Source organism: Thermobia domestica, chromosome 13 (genome assembly GCF_964235325.1).
Source record: "Thermobia domestica chromosome 13, izTheDome1.hap1.1, whole genome shotgun sequence".
Classification (NCBI taxonomy): Eukaryota; Metazoa; Arthropoda; class Insecta; order Zygentoma; family Lepismatidae; genus Thermobia; species Thermobia domestica.
The window spans coordinates 129828369-129847375 of NC_137466.1; the positions used below are offsets into that span (position 1 = coordinate 129828369).

At 36.8% G+C, this 19007-nt stretch overlaps 1 protein-coding gene across 1 annotated transcript in view; it reads right to left on the reverse strand.

Annotated features, from left to right (window-relative positions):
• The window catches only part of LOC145668502 (juvenile hormone esterase-like), a 117753-nt gene extending 99205 nt beyond the window's left edge, over positions 1 to 18548 (reverse strand). The window contains exon 1 of the mRNA XM_081736462.1: positions 17665 to 18548. The gene's annotated coding sequence lies outside the window, so the exon portion shown is untranslated. The remainder of the gene's footprint in view (positions 1 to 17664) is intronic.
• Between the last annotated feature and the right edge of the window lie 459 nt (positions 18549 to 19007).

Below are 19007 nucleotides of genomic sequence, written 5' to 3' on the forward strand. Positions count from 1 at the left end.
TTAGATAAGGTCACCGAGAAGAGTCATATACGAGGAATTAAGCAGGATAGTGGTCGCATAACTTTTACTAAACAGGGTGAATTATGTTTTGAATGCTATCAACACACTTATCAGAGAATATATTTCGAAAGAAGTCTCTCAAGCTTCAATATTTTCTGTTCTATTAGACACTACTCAAGATATAGTAGTTTCAGGCCAGTGCTCTGTTGTTTTACGGCATGTTGTTAAAATGGTTGTTAAACAAAGTATTGTTGTCATTGTAAAATGCATATCTACCGCAGACCAGTGTCCTTGCGGTTTACTGGTGGAAATTCTGCAGAAGTTGATATTAAGAAGTGTATTGGAAATTCAACCGATGGCTCAAGTAACATGCAAGGACAATATTCGGATTTTTACAATTTACCTGTGATCAGTTACACGTGTGATTCAGTTGATTTTGAGTTTAACGGCCCCTTAGCAGCGAGGCTATACGAGACGGGACATACTGATTTACGGGAAATCCGAACAACATGAGCTCCCGCCAGGAATCGAACCCAGGTCTCCCACGACAAAGGCGCATACGCTAACCGCCTAACCACTAAGAAACTCAGTTACACGTGTGGTGTTACGCTCATATACTCAATCATGTCATATGTGATCTGACAAAAAAATGCACTGATTCTGTGTCATTGTTCTGCTGAATGGCTGTGCGATATTTATGCGAGTCTTATCAGCGAATGAACATTTGGAAGATCAATGTTAACAAAGGCGTCTTACAATTATTGCGGAAACAAGATGGTAGAAAACACACTGTTTTTCAGAAAAAGTTTGGTCATTTTTCGAACCCAGAAAGTGCTTTGTATATAGAGTTGACCATAATAATTAAGAAAATTGCTTCTACAGAAAATATCAAACCAAAAGCTAGGTGTAAAGCGAAAGGATATATAAAAGATCTTCTCAAGTTCAAAACAACTCGGACAGCACAAATGTTCCTTAAGATATTTCAAGTGACGACCTCTCTGTCAAACTATCTCCAAATAGAGGGTGCTGCTAGCGTAGTCCTATCGGATGGTGCAGACTACTCTGTTCCAAGTGAAAGAGTAGAGAGTAAGCTTATCAGAATGGGCCAATAACAAATTTGAAGACTTAGAACGTGATTTTTTTTTTCTATTGACCTGTCGACAATACGCCTTCAGAGATGGACAAAGATTATCCTGTGAATATGAAAATGAAGCTGCTTCTATCGACGCATCGACGCATTTAACACAATATTGGACATGGTAGTTTCGAGTATTTCTTCAAGATTCAAGAAGCAATGTACTTTATGGATTATTTGGACCCTAGACACTTCAACCAAGTAACAGAACTTCCAGACGTGCCTTTCGATAAACTTACATATTTTCTGAAAAACTTCAGTAAAGAAGTTTCCAAGGATACTATAAATGTATTCTCTTGGACTTTTGAAGGACGTGGATATCCTTGAAAGTCAGTCTTGATGACGAGTACAACCGAGAAAAAATGACTGCTGATGGTGCAAGTGATTCAGAATTAGGAGAAAACATATTTCTTCACACGGAAAGCGAATGCAAAACGTGTTACAAAATTGTCCAATGTGCTGCTTTTAATTTTGAAGAATTGTAAATTTTGCAGTAATATTTATTCAAGTTTCCAGCATACAAATTTTTACTGACTTTACCCATAACTCAGGTAACATGTGAAAGAAATTTTTCAAAACTGAAATAGACTGAAATACATTAAAAATAGGCTAACGAGTACCATGTCTCAGAAACATTTGAAAACATTTATGTTGATGTCCATTGAAAAATATTTATTAAATAATATTTCGAATGCAAAAGTGATAGATACAGTAGCATCAAAAACTAGTACACTAAAACATCTGCTAATTTTGTAATATAGTATACGTTCTTCTTGAACTTCATATAATATTTTGAACAATTCAGAATAATATACTGATGAAAGAATATCAGGTTTTAATTGTCAATTGTTAATACTATTGACTTACTGTAGAAAGCAAACTGTGTAATTGATTTGTGATATTGAGATGCTGGTGGCCCTTGTGGGAGAAAGCGCCCGCGCCCCTCTAATAATGCCTATGTGTCCTTGGTCCTTAGCCTTAGTCTTAGTCTTGGTCTTGCATCGGTACTTTTCTCACCACCAATCTGTTCAACTTTTTACGTTATTTTGGCTTATATATATATACCGTCCTATCAAATGGTACGTTTTGTCGCGTATTCATATTCTTCTCTGAATGACTAAAACGGTTCAGTAGTTTTCTTACCTGAAGAAAGGATGTAACTTTCTTTCTTTCTTTTTTTTTTTTTTTTTTTTTCGAAAATTGTATTATGAACTTTAACTTGCGATATGCACGGCTGAACTTTTGTCTTTTGAGTATTGATTCTAGAAGATATTTTGCTCCGGTCAGTAACACACATAGGCGTCGTAAGCTTAGGACTCAGAGTCCTTTAGCCACCAATATTGTCGTTGAGATGGCTGATCTCCCAGAATCTCATGTTTCAGTGGCGTTCGATTATGCTTATTTCTACAAATCAATTTTCCTCATAGTTTTTGTTTTTTTAAGAACTATTCAGGTGCACTTTGATGTTTGGAACACATTTTGTTTTCTTAATTATCTGTTGTAAGTGTCCCCGATCACATCATATGATACAAACTCTTTTCTTTCTTCTAGATTTTTTATTGGCAGGATAGAAGGCAGTATTCTTTCTTGTTCCTGCTTCCAGCTTCAATCATTTGCTGGTGATGGCTGAAGTGTTTTATTTTTAAATGATGATGAGGAGGAGGATGACTATGTGAACATTGCTCACAGTGTAAGTTTGAAACATTTATCATGTTATAGTGACAACGAAAGAAAATGTTAAATTAACCTTCTTCTCGACTGTTGCAACCGCATCATGATGAGTTGCAAATAGTTTATTGCGTAGAAACGAACAACGAATTTTTTTTTATATATTATTATTCTACGATTATGCTTTGAGGCTAAAGGAGATGGTGATAATAGTAAATAACAAATTGGTGGGTTGAAGAAAGTGAGAGAAAACAGGAGAACCTCGAGGAAACCCACACAGATGCAGGCGGTGTTTGTCCACCATACAGGCTGCCTGACGTTGACGTGAGCTGAGATCAGGACGAAAATATATCTGGAGCGGAGAGAACGAGTGGAAGAACAGTTAAGCAACGTGTAGGAATAATTTGTTCTGCCTAGGCTACGAATCCATCTAAGGGGGCAAAAATGTTTAAATCCGACTTTAATTAATAGCATTTCGTTTTCAATCTACCAAGGCTACATCTAGCAATTCTTTTAATCAATTTACAATAATTGAGCTCTCGTGGTTTCTCTATGAGACAAAGAGTTGAGGTTGTCTTATCGCGAAAATATATTGTAAAAATAACGTCTCGTGTCGCACCGTGTCACGAAAATTCTGTTTTGTTTCATCTTGTAAAACGTAGATCCCCTCCCCTTCCAACCATGATGTCTTCTTTGCGCGTTATGACAACATAGTGACATAAGAGTTTAAGAAAATCTTTCAGTTTAACGTCCCATGATTATGTCCTTTGTGCTAAGACAGACAAATGATTAAGGTATATGAATAATGATGGAAAAATTAATGGAATGAGAATGTGGAAGGAAATTGGAGTACCCGAGAAAATCCAGGGACATGATGTTGTCCACCACAAACTTGCTTGCTCGGGAATCGAACCATAGACCCGACTCACTAGAAATAAGCGCTCTCCCACTGAGGCACCGTGTTCCCATATAAGAGATTAAAGAAGCAAGCCTTCTCTCGAAGCATAATTATTTTGTGTTAACAAAACCATTGCTCACATTGTATACATTGCATGCTTTAACTCTACAGTACAATGTTATTAGGGTTTAACGGGAAAAACTTTGTCTAAAGATGAGACACATACCAATCGATAAAACTTATTGAGTAAAACCAAATGATTGTAAGACCTCATGCGTAGTTTTTCGGAAAATGGAGAAAAGCTAATTGGTTCGTAAACCTAAAAATTGATGCTGTACAAGATACATGCCACGTAATGAAGTGAAACTGATACTGAATCATGCCCTCAATAAGCTCTTTATTATGCTATTAGGAAAGCGGCAGTACGTAGTATAGTTAAAGAGACATAGCCCAAAATTATGATTAACTCCTTAACGTTAATTTGTGCTTAATTTAGAATAGAAATAACACAAGACTCCGAGCAAAACACAATGTTTGTGGTAGATAATGAGTCTGATAAAGCCGAAGGATTGGTTCGTCGGCGAAACTGTTATACATCGCTATTTTAATGAAAAGCATTGGCTTTACTTAGAAGCTGTGTGTTATTTTTATTTTCAAGTACTAAAGCAAAGCTAACATGAATCAGATAGTTATTGTTTAATTTCGTTACTGTGTAACGATAAGACCTGACCAGGATAGCAGTGCGGTTTTAGGAGGATGGCGCTGCTGTTGTGTTTACACCAGTTTCTTGGCAAGTGCGGTGAGACAGGGGAGCGGAGAGTTTCACTCTGCAGTGTATCCAACGGTTTATAAAAGTTGCAGTTTAGATGCTATGCATAGCCTAATCTCTTTCTGCTTAATAAAGAACGCCGTAAGTTATGTGATTGTAGTGAACCATTTTTGCAATAATGCAGATTTATTGTGAATAATGATATATGAATGGAAATTACTAATTTAAGAACAATTGACAATTCAGTGAGCTTCTACCGTGTATTAAAAAGATTGTATAAAAATTGATTACGTTTTATTCGGTCATTATAAAACAGAAGCAACCTGTAAAACGCTGCTTCCATTAGCTTGCTCGCAAGATAATATGGAGTCATATTTGTTGTTGTCGATGTTTTTTGCTTGTTACTTAAGATGTTCTGCAAATAACTTGAATAACTTTTGGAACTGTTTGTCTTAACTTGAGCCAAGGGCGGATACAGGCTGAATGTTTGGGGGGTGGTCGTTCGAAGTCAAATCAAGGTACAAAAAAAGTAAAACAACTTTAAAAAAGGAGAAGTAGCTATTGTCTGCAATTTCTAGAATAGAAATGGCCACCTAGAAATAGAAATGGTTTCGAATGTGGACATTTTTTTTTTTTTTTTTTTAGCAAGAACGCCAATGTAAATAATTTATTGCAATTTATTATTTGACTTCTGCAACGTAAAACAAAAAAGAGTAAGGCCTACCTATTTTAGGTTTTATTTTACATTTATAATACAAAGGTGAAAATTCTTTGGTTTTATTTTTAAAATAAAAAAATATCCTATTCTGGGGGGAAATCGCCCCGATCGCCCCCCTGGATTTCCCCCTGACTTGAGCATATGCGTGAAGTGGTTTATTACGAACAGGACAAAAAGAACTGTGATAGATTGATTATAAGTAATCCAGTTAGAAACATTGCTGCTTGTATTTTAGTTCCAAAACCGGCCGCCCGCACTCGTTCGCTGGTCGGTAATACCAACCGGTAGACAACGTAGACATGAACAAGATGACATCCAAATATTCTCTACTCCAACTAGGAAATAAGAAGGAGCCAAGGTTCTGAGACGTCGACGTCAGACAGGCTTTCTCGAGCACTAGTTTTGTGCATTTTATTTCGTTTAATATAAGTGTTGTTCTTTGTTTTATTTTACTTAGTTTCACTTTTTGTAAGAGCACTTATCAGCGTTTGAAAATACGTAAATAATTCCACAATAAATAAAAAATCCACTTACAAATACGATTTAAACGAATTGTGTTTAGTGCTCTTTTTCTTATATAATTTAACATAATATGAATGCAGAGTGAATTCTGATAGCCTCTTGTATATAGATTAGATAAGAAATAGGGAAGGTCTAAAGTTGTTTTAATAGTTTAGGGTTAAACGACTTATGCAACTGCATATTATATATGTAAAAATAAAATGTACAAATACGAGTACTATGTTTAGACTATAGCATCCCATTCTCGAATATTTGTGAAATATTTTTTTTCTTTTCAAGATTTTTGGATAGAAAATCTTCACAAAATCCATGTGCTGTATTGTATGTTGACCCTTTCTAAGGAGTTTGTTCTTCTAAAACTCTTTTACATATTTACCTAACGTGTCCGTCCGTCCGGAAGAAAAAAATCTCGTGAATTACTTGGTGGACCCCTACCAATTTTGGCCACGATGTAGTGTTAAAGGTTAGGAATTGAGCTCGTTGATAGAGATTATATTCAAACTCAAAGTGGCAAAAATCAACCATTTCCGGCTTTAATGTTGATCGCTATACAGCAAAAAACGGTAATAGATAGCGGTAATTGATTTTCTGTAAATCAAGTAAGCGTCCCAAGTGTATATTTCACCTCCACTCTAATGTCTCTACTAAAGTCCGAAGTGGTAGACATTTCCGGTTACAATATTAATTGAGAAACTAGCATACCATACAAACAAAACTCCTTCAAGGGGGCATGGCGGCTCAGTGGTAGAGCACTTACTTCTGGTTTGTGGGTCCCTGGTTCGATCATCAGCCAAGTAAATATGTGGTGGACAACATCGTGTCCATGGGTTTTCTCGACTATTCCTGTTTCTTCCCACATTTCATTCCACCAATTCTTCCATCATCATTCACTTACATAAATCATTGTCTCCCTTAGCCAACAGGGCATAACCGTGGGTCAAACTGAAAGATTTCATTTCGTTAAAGAAAAAAAAAACTCCTTCAAGTGGTATACACGTGACACTACTACTTTTTTTTATTACCATTTAAGGCGTCATGTAAGTTCACCGTAAAATGTAATAAATATGTAACTGTTGATATTTTGTTTATAAAATTGTTTCGGGTCTTATTGAGGGAGATAAAATTTTCTTGTATAGTACAGTGTACGGTATGTTCTAATATCGTTGCTGGCTGCATAATATTTGTCATACATACATATAGTAGCTACCAAATACCAATCGACTTCATTAAGAATATGGGAGATAAGGGAAAGAAAAGTTCCTTCGACTCTGGAATGCAATATATGAAACACGAGAGTGTCCAAAATACTTCCCAAAGACGATCATGATACCGATGACTAAGAAACCGAACCCAGAGAAATGTCAGGATTATAGAACTATTAATTAGTCTCAGATCTCATGCAGCAAAAATTTTGCTTCGAATTCTGAACAGAAGTGATTCGAGTTTTAACGTAAGTTAATTATTTCTGATGAAGTATTTAGGACAATAAAAATACGAACACACAATCTTTTAACTAATATTAATAGAACCTTTTAAAGAGAAAGAGAGAAAGAGAAAGAAATTTATTTAGCTCATTCTTCTGTTTGAGTTAACTGTTCAACACTTAACAACAATAGCGACATTTTTAGAACACTTTTCTTTTCTTTCTTTCTTTCTTTTTTTGAAAATCAATAAAATTGAATGACATTTCAGGTCACAAATAAGCTGCAAGGCAGGAAATCAATTCTCAATCAAAGGCTGCAAGTGCAAAATAAAAGAGAGAGAAAAAAACTATATAAGTCATTATAAAGCTAAACTCTCATACACTGAAGGAAATGCATTTATGAACACACTGAACCAATTCACAATCCAGCCGAAAAAATTAAAAGAAATTTTTAATTTTTACGTCCCATGGTTATACCAGTTAGGCCAAAGGAGACGGTGATGATAATAAATCAATGAAATGGTGGAATGAATAAAGTGGGAGGAAATAGGAGAACCCCGAGAAAACCCAAGCACACGATGTTTGTCCACCACAGTTCACCAAGGACCCCATTCACCAGAGGTGAACGCTCTACCAATGCGCCACCGCGGCCCCAACCCAGCTCAAAGTTCGCACACAATCAAGAATGTGGTAGTTAGTTCGTGATAATCACAGTCCAACACGGCGACTAAGCTCCATTGCGACGATATTATACAGGATAATCAAGTAACATTCAGCATTCACCCCAATACAACGTGTAACCATTTTTATCTCTACACAAGAGTTGTTCGGGGGTAGCTGGTCGTATTTTAGGCGCTGAATGTCTGGAATAGTCCGCTGCGGATCTTGGCATAGCTGGGCGATGATTGGTCCGAAACCCAACTTCGGCCAGGCAACGTCACACATGTGCTCAAAAGGGCTTGTGTTCCAAGACCTAGAAGGCCAGGATAGAGGTCTGCACGGGTTCGGGCCTACAAAGCATACATAACTTCGGACCCGGGTCGGGCTCGGTCCGTAAATTTTTACATATATAATCATATTTCTCAGGCTTTTTCGGGCCTCACTTTGTAAATATACTGTATAACGATATATATATTGCACTGTTCTTTCTGGAGAACTTTTAAAGCACAACTGCAAAATTAATTGGTGTCAATAAAAATACAATTTTGCGTTAATAAGTAAGTTTCTGTAATTCGGGTTGATATCGGGCTCATTTGATTATCACGCGAGCTCGGGCCGGCCTCGAGCCTGAATGCTAAAACATATTTCGGACTCGGGTCGGGCCTCACATTGTAAATTCACGGGCCGATCCGGGTTTGGGCTAAAAAAATCCGGCCCGTGCAGACCTCTAGGCCAGGATAGAAGACGAATACGGAGTAGCTAGAACATACTGTGTTACCCTGGTTGTATGGAAATGCGCGTTATCCTGTTAAAAGATAAGATCTCACAAAGTGTCTAAGTAAGGTCAAAGGACAGATTTGCACGAATATAATAATTATTATAATAATAAAAACACTAGTCATACTCCGCTGAATAAAGTACAGAAGCGAACGGGATGTATAACTTATTGTACTCCGCACGAAAACGGCAAGTACGGAACTTGTACGGCGAATGCAAACATACCCTGTACTTTCACGTATATCTTCATATCTACGGAATGAGCATGGCTATCACAGCGGCAGAGATAAAAATAACTATTTTTAGATATTCAAGCATGTTGCAGATTTATAAATGTACAGTAGAGCGTCGATTATCCGAACGTCGGTCAACCGAACGACCGCTTAACCGAACTGTGTACTCGCTCGCACCTGTTACTCTCCCACCCTACCGTCCATCATCTCCCTCACTCCCAAACTAAGTTTCCCACAGTAGTCGCCGCACTGAGCCACCGCTGGCGGAACATTGCTTCTAATGGGGTCTTCATAAGGTGCTGCTGTCCGGCCAAGCCGCCAGTCGCTGTGTTTCAACAATCAGCACACTTCTGTCGGTTTGGCACTGGCCGTACAGTACTGGCCAATTTACTGTACAGTACTTCTTTTTGGCAAATAAACATGTACAGTTCGATTATCCGAACAAACCTGTTTTCCGAACACCCATGTCCCCCAATTACTTCGGATAATCGACGCTCTACTGTACGTACTAAAAACGTCCTTGTGTGTGCATCTTGAACTTATAACAGGATCGTTGAACCACTGCTGGTGACCAAATATAAAATAATTTAACTGAAAGATAACACTTTTTCTTCCAGGCAGTGATTTAAAAAAAAAAAAGTTCCAGTTTTAAATCAACATATTATAAAGGTATTTATTTTGTTTTATGATAATATCTAGGTGATAATTAGGGGTCTATACGTTTCCACTCTTCATATTAATCAATATATTAACTGAATATTTTAAAATGACTGACGTCTACATAGATTTACGTAATTTAATAATTTAGATGCAGGCCGAAATTACAGAAGGCAGGGAAAAAATAATGAAAATTTCGAAAAAAAAGGCAATCAGAAATTTGAATTAATGCAGAAGAGTCAATTACCGAAAGTAGAGAACAAAGTAGACCGATTAGAATAATTCATGCGAAACGCTCACAAAGAATTATTAAAAATACTACCACAATAGCAAATAAACTTACAAGGAAACTATTCAGAAAAGGATTGAACCCAAAATCTCCAACATTGAAACCATTTTAACAAAAGAAACACTGATCAAAGCTTAATACACACTTTATTTTAAATTATAATTTAAAATAAAGTGTGTTTTAAGCTTTGGTCAGTGTTTCTTTTGTTAAAATAATCAATCCAAAGCCATGGATAGTCTTACAATTAAAACTATATATCACCAAAGCATGCAGGTTAACGCACAAGCTATTATTAAGAACAGAGAGAGAGAGAGTATTAGTGAGATAGGTGGAAAAATAGACCAGGTTTGTTTTGAGGCAGATAAAAACACCATTCAAATAGCTCCTCCTAACAAACAAGTGCAAAGGCAAATCGAGAACATTGACCATAAGAGCAACGCGACTCAACTACGCGAGCTTCAAGTGAATTAAAACATCCAAAACAAATGCTGGCAATACGAAGAATGAAGGGAAAACGAATTTGATGATGCTAGAATGACGTTGTAATAGAGATTTAATTGGGATGTATACTTTCAAAAGTAGATGACCTCCAAAATAATCAAGTTGAAGTAGAAATACTCGAATGTAAGGTAGAAAACCTTGAGCAGGAAGTCGGTAGTCTTAGTGACGTAATTAATACATTAGAAACCAAATTTCTCAAGTGTAGACCTAAACTTATTACTATTTAGTACACCTTTCCAGAACCGTAATTACGAAAACACGAGTGGTTCAGACCCGGATAGTAGGCATAGTAGAATCTCATGTGGGGACTAGTGATGAAGAAATGAGAGTAAAGAGATGTTACAAATAGTAAACATGCTAAGTGCAGGGTAGAAATCGGATCAAGACATGGTTAGGAGACGAGATAGATCCTAGAGATTTACAATTTCTTCCGAAATGTTCAAATACCACTACAGATGTATTTATTTATAAATACTTACGAAATTTGAAAAATAGTGCAGGAGTAGCACATCTTTCCGATGAGGATCTATTCCAAGCGATACCACATTCACTTAGATATGTAGCATTAGATTGGTTTCAGGCCAGGGATAAGGAATTCCAAAATTTCCAAGTAATTAACGCTTTCACTAGTAAAGCTAGTATTTTACATAGGTTAGCAGTTTGTAGAAACACTAATTTTAACCCTTAAGTATATGCCTCTTTGCATGATTTTGTAGTTCCTCAACTCAACTTGTTGGAAGAATTGATTCTATACCAATGCTACCGTATGGGTTACACGATAATGCTTCTTGTAGGACAGGGATACCAATAAGCAACAAAATTTTACTCACCCAAGAAAAAAGCTACTAGCCCACATCCCACAATGGAAATCACTTACTTACCTTCGGTATAATATTAAATACCCGTCTGCACCGATGAACCACTCGCCTCGGGCGAGTTGTTATTTGCATTCCTGTTGTAGGACATACCAATATTCAAGAATTTCTTCCATATATGTAACGAATCGAGATTATTTATATGCGACAAACTCACGATAAGGAAAGTCGAAATGTGCACGACTATAATCATGGTAACATACAAAATCAGTCAAATTCAAACAATAAGAATTATTTTCGTTCTAATGGTCAGTGCAGTGCAGTGGGGGAGAGCGAGCGAGGCGGCGTACCTGGGCGCCGAAGTAGTGGAGGAGAAATTCGGGAGAGAAAAAGAAAAGAAGGAAAGAAAAAAGAGAGAGGAAAAATTACTTAGAATATTTTAGATCAACATCGGTATTTTTCAATCTAATATTTAATTTGAACTGCAGGGTCAGATTTATACTTGGAAAACGCATGTGCACATATATAAAGTGGAAGAAAAAATAATAAAAAGTGCTCAAAATCAAGGAAAATCAGGGTTTATTTTTGAAAATTTTATTACGCTTCGCGCCAACCATGGTGGCGCTTCGCTGTTGGTCTATCGAGCTCACTCATGTACGAGACCGCCGTCGTATACTCTCGCGCTGATTTTCTGATTTTCTGTCGATTTTCTACGGCACGGCACTGTTAATGATAATATCTACAATCATGAAAGTAGATAGAACCAAAGAGTGAATTATACTCAGTAAAAGTGTAAACGGAACGAACCTACTAGACCAAATAATAGAAACCAACAGACAGTCACGCTCAGAATCTCATGACCATATAAACAGAAATAATCAGAAAAAAAACACTCTCAGAACTTTAGCAGTCAGTCAACACCAAACAATAAAAATTCGAGGAACAAAATAAATTTTAGAGAAAATAGACAGAATCGAAATAATTCACAAAATCTTAATCATTATACAGTAATATAACAGAAATGATAATTTTAGCAGATTCAATAGACACAGGTCTTTTATTCAGGGTAATTCGGAAAACCGATAACTGTCTTTTCTGTGGGTCAAGGAATAGCCGATGATATTATAAAAATTTCAACATAGACCTAAATCAATATTATTATATCTCACATGCTTGTGTATGCAAAAAAAAAAAAAAAAAAAAAAAAAGCAAGAAACGATTGTTAATCCGATACTACTTTTGTGGGTAGCTGTATCAATACAAAATTACATCCCATGTCTTTTAAAATTAAAATTAAGGTGTGTAATAACGAAGTAGAATGTTTCTGTGATTGAGGATCAGGCGTATCCTTAATGAGTTTAGATTTATAAAAGCGTATTATCAGTTGCAGATGTTACAGTATCTAAATTGTTTAGAGTTGACAATGTGTATTTGATAGATGTTAGTGGATCTGTGAAACGAAAAGTTCACAGTTATATGTTAATTACTCTACAAATTGACGACCTTTTCGTCAATTGGAAAATCTATGTCATCGAATCACCTAAGAAGCGAGATCTTGTTTTAGAGTTAGACACAGGGAATATTTCTACGGAACACAACAATATACACCTGAAAAGTGGGAAGCAGAAGAATTTTCTGACTTTGAACTAGAGGAATCAGAAACAGAAGAAATTCTCGAGCTACAAGCTTTTTTTTTCCTGTTAAATAAAAGATACTTTAGTTATGAAAGGTTAGGCCACTATTCGTAATAGATTTTTGTAATTGATAATAGATTTGAGTCCGTTACGGTCACAGATGCTCAAAAACTAAAGACAACTGATTCATGTAGATTTTGTCGCTTAGGAAGTTAAGAGAGTAAGAGCGTAAATAACGCCATAAGGCATTTCTTAATTACATATAGTAATTCTGGAATAAAATTAAAATAATGAAAGTAAAACCTAAAATAATAACAACTTTGTTTTGTACTTAATGACGTGAATAAACATGGATAAACATCTTATAAGATACATTACATATAAAAATAAGTATTCAATATCCAGCTAACGTATTTGAATTTCTTTTATATGGTTGTTTTTTCATGCATCTCCTACATCGTTCCGTGTACGACATTTATCAATTCGGAGAGAAGAGAATTTTAGCCTCTCGATATTTAAAATTTACATCTACCGTCTTTTCCTATATATTCTGGTATTATATCAGGTATTCTAAAATGGCGCCCACGGACCACAGAGCTATTCTACAAGCCAAAATAAAGCGAAAATGTTATATGATGGTATGCTCTTCGGGGCCTTCTTCAGCCGTTATGGGGAATCAAAGTTTCCCAATGTGGTAGTGTCGCAGATTGCCTTGAAACAATTAGCATTATTTCACAAATACATCAAGCAGTTAAATCGATTGCTACAGCAATAAGTGATGCTAGTATCAATCTATATCGACTTTACTGCCAACTGGGAAGCATCGATGCAACTATTTGATAGATTAGTAGATCTACTCTATGATTCTTTATTTGCGACATTGCCACATAGTACAATTCGAGTCTCCAGACAAGGACCTGAAAGGTATATATATATATATATATATATATATATATATATATATATTAGAGACCTGCACGGGCCGAATTTTTCGGCCCGAGCCCAATGCAGCCCGAACGTACCTAGGCCCGGCCCAGCCCGGGCCCGAAATATTTTGAAAATTTTCGGCCCGAGCCCGGCCCGGCCCGGCCCGATCAGTTTTCTAAAATTCTTGGCCCAAGCCCGGCCCGGGCCCGATAAATTTTAAAAGTTTTTGGCCCGACCCCGGCCCGATAATTTTTAAAAAATTAGCTCTAGCCCCAATCTTTCTCAAAATTTAATACTAAATTTGACCTAACCCTCGGAAACATTTTCTAAACTCTGGCTCACAACCTGACGCTTGCCTCCCGAATGGTATCATTGCCTCCTAGAACTTCGCCTGTCATCGAGAGAACAAAAACTCCATTCCCTGTAACAAACATCAAATTTAATTGATTTTTAACATAAAGTGAAGATGGCAATATTGTTTAGCGACAAGTAAAATATTCCCACCCCTTCTTGTTATATTTTGAGTTCAGTGAAGGTCAAGGTCAGAGCTCAATTTACCGCATAATGCCTGCAATCCTCTATGGTGAAGAGGAGCCGCTAAGCAACACAAACTGTAAATAGTTATTGCATTATTTCTTCATAACATTTCACACACACACTTCTTCAACGTTTGGCTTTATTTCAATTATCGTTTAACGAAAGTCAATAATTATTAAATAGCTGCAATTGATCGGTCCCAGCCCGGCCCGACCTGAAGAGAAATCAGTGTCGGCCAGCCCAAGCCCGGCCCGGCCCAAAGAAATAACAGTGTCGGCCCGCCCAAGCCCGGCCCGGCCCAAAGAAATAACAGAGTCGGCCCGCCAAAGCCCGGCCCGAGGGCCGGGCCGGGCTTCGGGCCTCGGGCTTGGCCCGGCCCGTGCAGGTCTCTAATATATATATATATTTGTTATGACTTGTAGAATAGTCCTCTGTGGTCCGTGGGCGCCATTTTTAGAACACCCGATGTATATTTCGAGTACTGAAAATGTCCAATATTCCGACCACTCGGAGTATATTTATTTTTTATTTTTTACTTTCTTTTCAACATATTAGGTTTACGAACGGAAATTACTTTGACAGAGGTATATAATAATTATTACTCTTCCAGGCCAGATCGCAATTTTACTGTTCAAAGCTCATTGGGCTCCTATTGTATTTATGAATATACAAAATTTGGCATAATTTGAATGCAATTTGTCTTAAAATCCTCATATATATACCTTATGCATCTCAATGGGCCCCCAAATTTACAGAGAAATCGGCACCCTTGTGCTTATTCAGCATTTTTTCCTAAGAACTGTGAAGTAGTAAATGATTACACTTTTGTTTGATTGCTTTCATAGATTCCCAGATCCACAAAGAAGATATTTCTGTTTTAGAAACTATTTTTGAAATCATAAATATTATAGAACAAACTCTATAAATTTATCTGATATATACGCATTGTTGTCAGAGATATTGCTGAAAGAAATGCATATGCGGGTAAATATGTTGCGGAAGGGTTGTTTTATATCAATACAAACCACTACTTATTGCACTCGATCATTCTGTCATAATGGAAAGAATGACACACTAACCTGTATAGTACATGGCCAAATTTTGCATCTATTAAGAAAGAGAGAGATAAAAGAAAAGAAAAAAACTTGATACAGTCTGTATTAGTGGTGCGATATTTAACATGTTTTACTGTAGCATTTAAGCAACATAAACTTACGTACTTAAATTTAGGACAATAACAAGGACTGTAATTCACTTGTGTATGTGTTTTAAATCAGGAGATAATGCATTCTGTCGAAAGTGCATCAAAGACAGTATAGAGAAGAAATTTTACAGAGCTATAACATATAACATATAATTTAACATCCATTCTTATTGCCAAACTATACAAAACGTGGGCTATATCCCAGTGAGATTTGAATTATATAAGCTCGCACCAAGAATCGAACCCTGATCTCCCACTTCCAAGGCGCTTTTGGTATTATATATCCACAAGAGAGTATCAAAACTGAAGGAGGAATCACACTTGAATTAGCATAATAAAAATGAAATGAAATCTTTAAGTTTTACGTCCCACGGTTATGCCGGTTAGGCTAAAGGAGACGGTGATGATGAGAAATGAGTGAAATGGTGGAATGAAGGAAGTGGGAGGAAACGGGAGAACCCCGAGAAAACCCACGAGCGCGGTGTTTGTCCACCACAAAGTTCACTTGGCGGGGGCTGGGATCGAACCCGGGACCCCAAGCACCAGAGGTGAACGCTCTACCACTGAGCCACCGCACCCCCCTTAATTAGCATAATAATTCTAACAATAGTATCATTTCTATCATGAAGAATACTTACATAGTTATGAATTTGTTCTTTACAGTTTACATTACTTTCAGAGTGTCTAACCCAAATAGACTAGACCTGAATCGTTTTCCGCCTTTTGCCCCTTTGTGGTCCCGTGCTAACGCGCTCATTCTCTATACACGAGGTTCGAAATTCAATCACTGGTGCAATTTTCCCTGGGATTGGATTTGAGCTTACAGTCCCGTTCAGCAGGGAGGTTATATAAGACGTGATGGATCTACAGCCTAATGTCGGATTCGAATCACATGAGCTCCTTCCGGGAATCGAACACAGGTCTCCCACACCAAAAGCGCGTATGGTATCTACATAGCCACGAGGCAGCTCTGGTTTTGCCTCGGATACTAATTCCAATAGTGCTTCGGGTCTCCCTTTGAGCAGTAGTTTCGTGTCTCCTGTAGCATTTGTACTGGAAACGGACTTTAAATCCAAAGCAACAATAAATCTTGTCCACTAGCCACAACTGTTTTAATTATCGTCACATTCATGTTTCTCAACTTCTTTAGTCTACACAGAATAGCCTTTCGACTAAAAGTCAATAAAGCGTATAATATAGACATTGAGCCAGTGATCAGAGTGAAAAAAGGAAGATACGGTATGTTTTACTGTATTATGATTTTGATTCGACATACCGGCTATCTAAATGTTGAAATACGATGAGGGTATGTTGCCTACAAGATCGCATTTTTTATTTACATAATGACTGAAAATCATTGGAGAGCTTCTCTGTAGTTACGGGGAGGAGACATGGAGAGACTTTGATCCCCTGCCAACAACTTTCTAAAAAATAAATATTTCTATATATCCCCTTATGTTATATTATAGAGAATTATACACGAAAATCCTCAAAACTGAGTTTTTATATTAACAATTTCCTGCGGAAAAACTCCCGTACGCCTCACTCGACTGAGGAGTATTCCAAACCCTTGAAAGATCCACCACCACAGCAGACAACCCCTAAATCCGCCCAGGCTCAAAACACGACATTTATATGCATTAAGGCAAGAAGACATACACATAGGCTACATAAGAAAGAAACAATTCAATGTGCCACATCAAAATTTAAACTAGGTGAACTTCTTTGAAGACACCTCATTTTAAAAACAAAAAAGTAGGAAAAAGATAACAAAAATGTCGGTGTTGTCAACTTAGAATTTATTTCTACATAAGAAATCAAATCTTTTTACGTGCTAAGCTATTCGTCAATTACTGTGGATAAAAATGGATTTATTAAAGGTATTTTTACTCTCCAATGACGGTATTTGTACTCTCCAGTAAGAAATCAAATCTTTTTACGTGCTAAGCTATTCGTCAATTACTGTGGATAAAAATGGATTTATTAAAGGTGTTTGTACTCTCCAGTGACGGCATGTCTTGATCATTGAAAAATCAGAGACGGTATGCCTTCATCACTGAGAAACCACAGGCGGTATGGCATACCAGCGCACACCGTCTCACTTCGACCACTACATTGAGCACCACATGATTTTATTTTCTGGCAACTCTGCTAGAATTACAGAGGTCTGACTATGGTCTCGCACTTCTTGATAAGGAGGTAGCTATGATTCTGGGAGTGAAAACGCTCTTTCGGAACACTAGTTCGCAGGGCATAACTTAATTCAATAATTATAAACAACACATTAACCAACTTACCTTTAAGATATCGTGATTCTTCAATATGCATCTTCCAAATCGTCAATGACATCAAATATAGTAGGTAGTTTTGCTATCATGTGCCTGTCAAGATGTTTCTTCAACTAGCTCTTTTTTGTGAGGAGAAATATATCAGACAGAGCAATAGATGCACTTAAAGGGTTTGTTTTTTGATAATTCCATTATTATTATTTTTCAGATCCTTCCAGCACAAAGTTTGACTAATGGATTTTCATTAGTATCAACATACCATATGATTGTCTTTTTAAGTATATTTTTACCGTAATATCAGTTTCGTATCAATTATTATTAATTTGTTAGGAATGTGGATGACACTTTCGTCATTTGACCAGCCTCAAAATTGACAGATATTTCTGTTAGTATGTCTTTACGTAAGTACTACACATTCTTATTACTGGTATTACTTTTATCACACACACACAAAAAAAAAAAAGTTTCCGTTGAGAAGTTACCAAATGTTGGAAGTTTTCCTTCTTTTTCTTCTTTTCAAAAATAAAACTGTCTACGTCAATTTCGATTTTGACCATTGACCAAACAAAACAGGAACAGGTAATAATACCAGCGTTGAGAACAAGATGGCCGCTATAAAATGTGTCGCTACCACAGTGATTAATTGCGCTACAATGAATACTATTGATAACACTGTGACCGAAAGAATTTCGATAAAAACGTACGGAACTTGAACAATGAAGACAAGTAGCGCAAACACTAAAACGAATATTCCAGACGTGAGAACGAAAGCGAAAGTAGGACACAGATAAAACACGAACAGGTGCAGAGTTGTGAAATAAACCAGGGTTGCTGGTTTTAAGAGAAATCCGAGGTACAAACGCCCCATGATTGTCAACTTGACTGAACGACTAAACTACTCGTAAACATTCATGGACTGTGGGTGCTATTTTCTTTCTTCTTTCTGACGCAAACTCAAGGACGCTTTTGTGTACTACCCTGCTCCATCGATTGTACAGCACGCGATTTACGGCATGAATATGTACGTGCATACAATTGATTCGCCATACAAACAAAACAAACTTGAATTTAATATCTCTGGTAGAGTTTTAATCGATCGTCTTCGGTAAACAACTAACTTTTCAATTCAATTGACTATTCAACTCATGTCCCATTGTATTGAAAGTAATAAAATATCAGATGAAATTACGACGGTGTGGCTGTTTAGCGGAACGATCTATCATAAAACACGCAAATTAAATTGCTTACTTCCTGCACGTTACGAAAAAAAAGTTTAAATTTACTGGAACAACAACAACAGGAAAGTTTAAAAAATCCCATTTCTAGCTAAGACATTTATGGATATGAAAGAA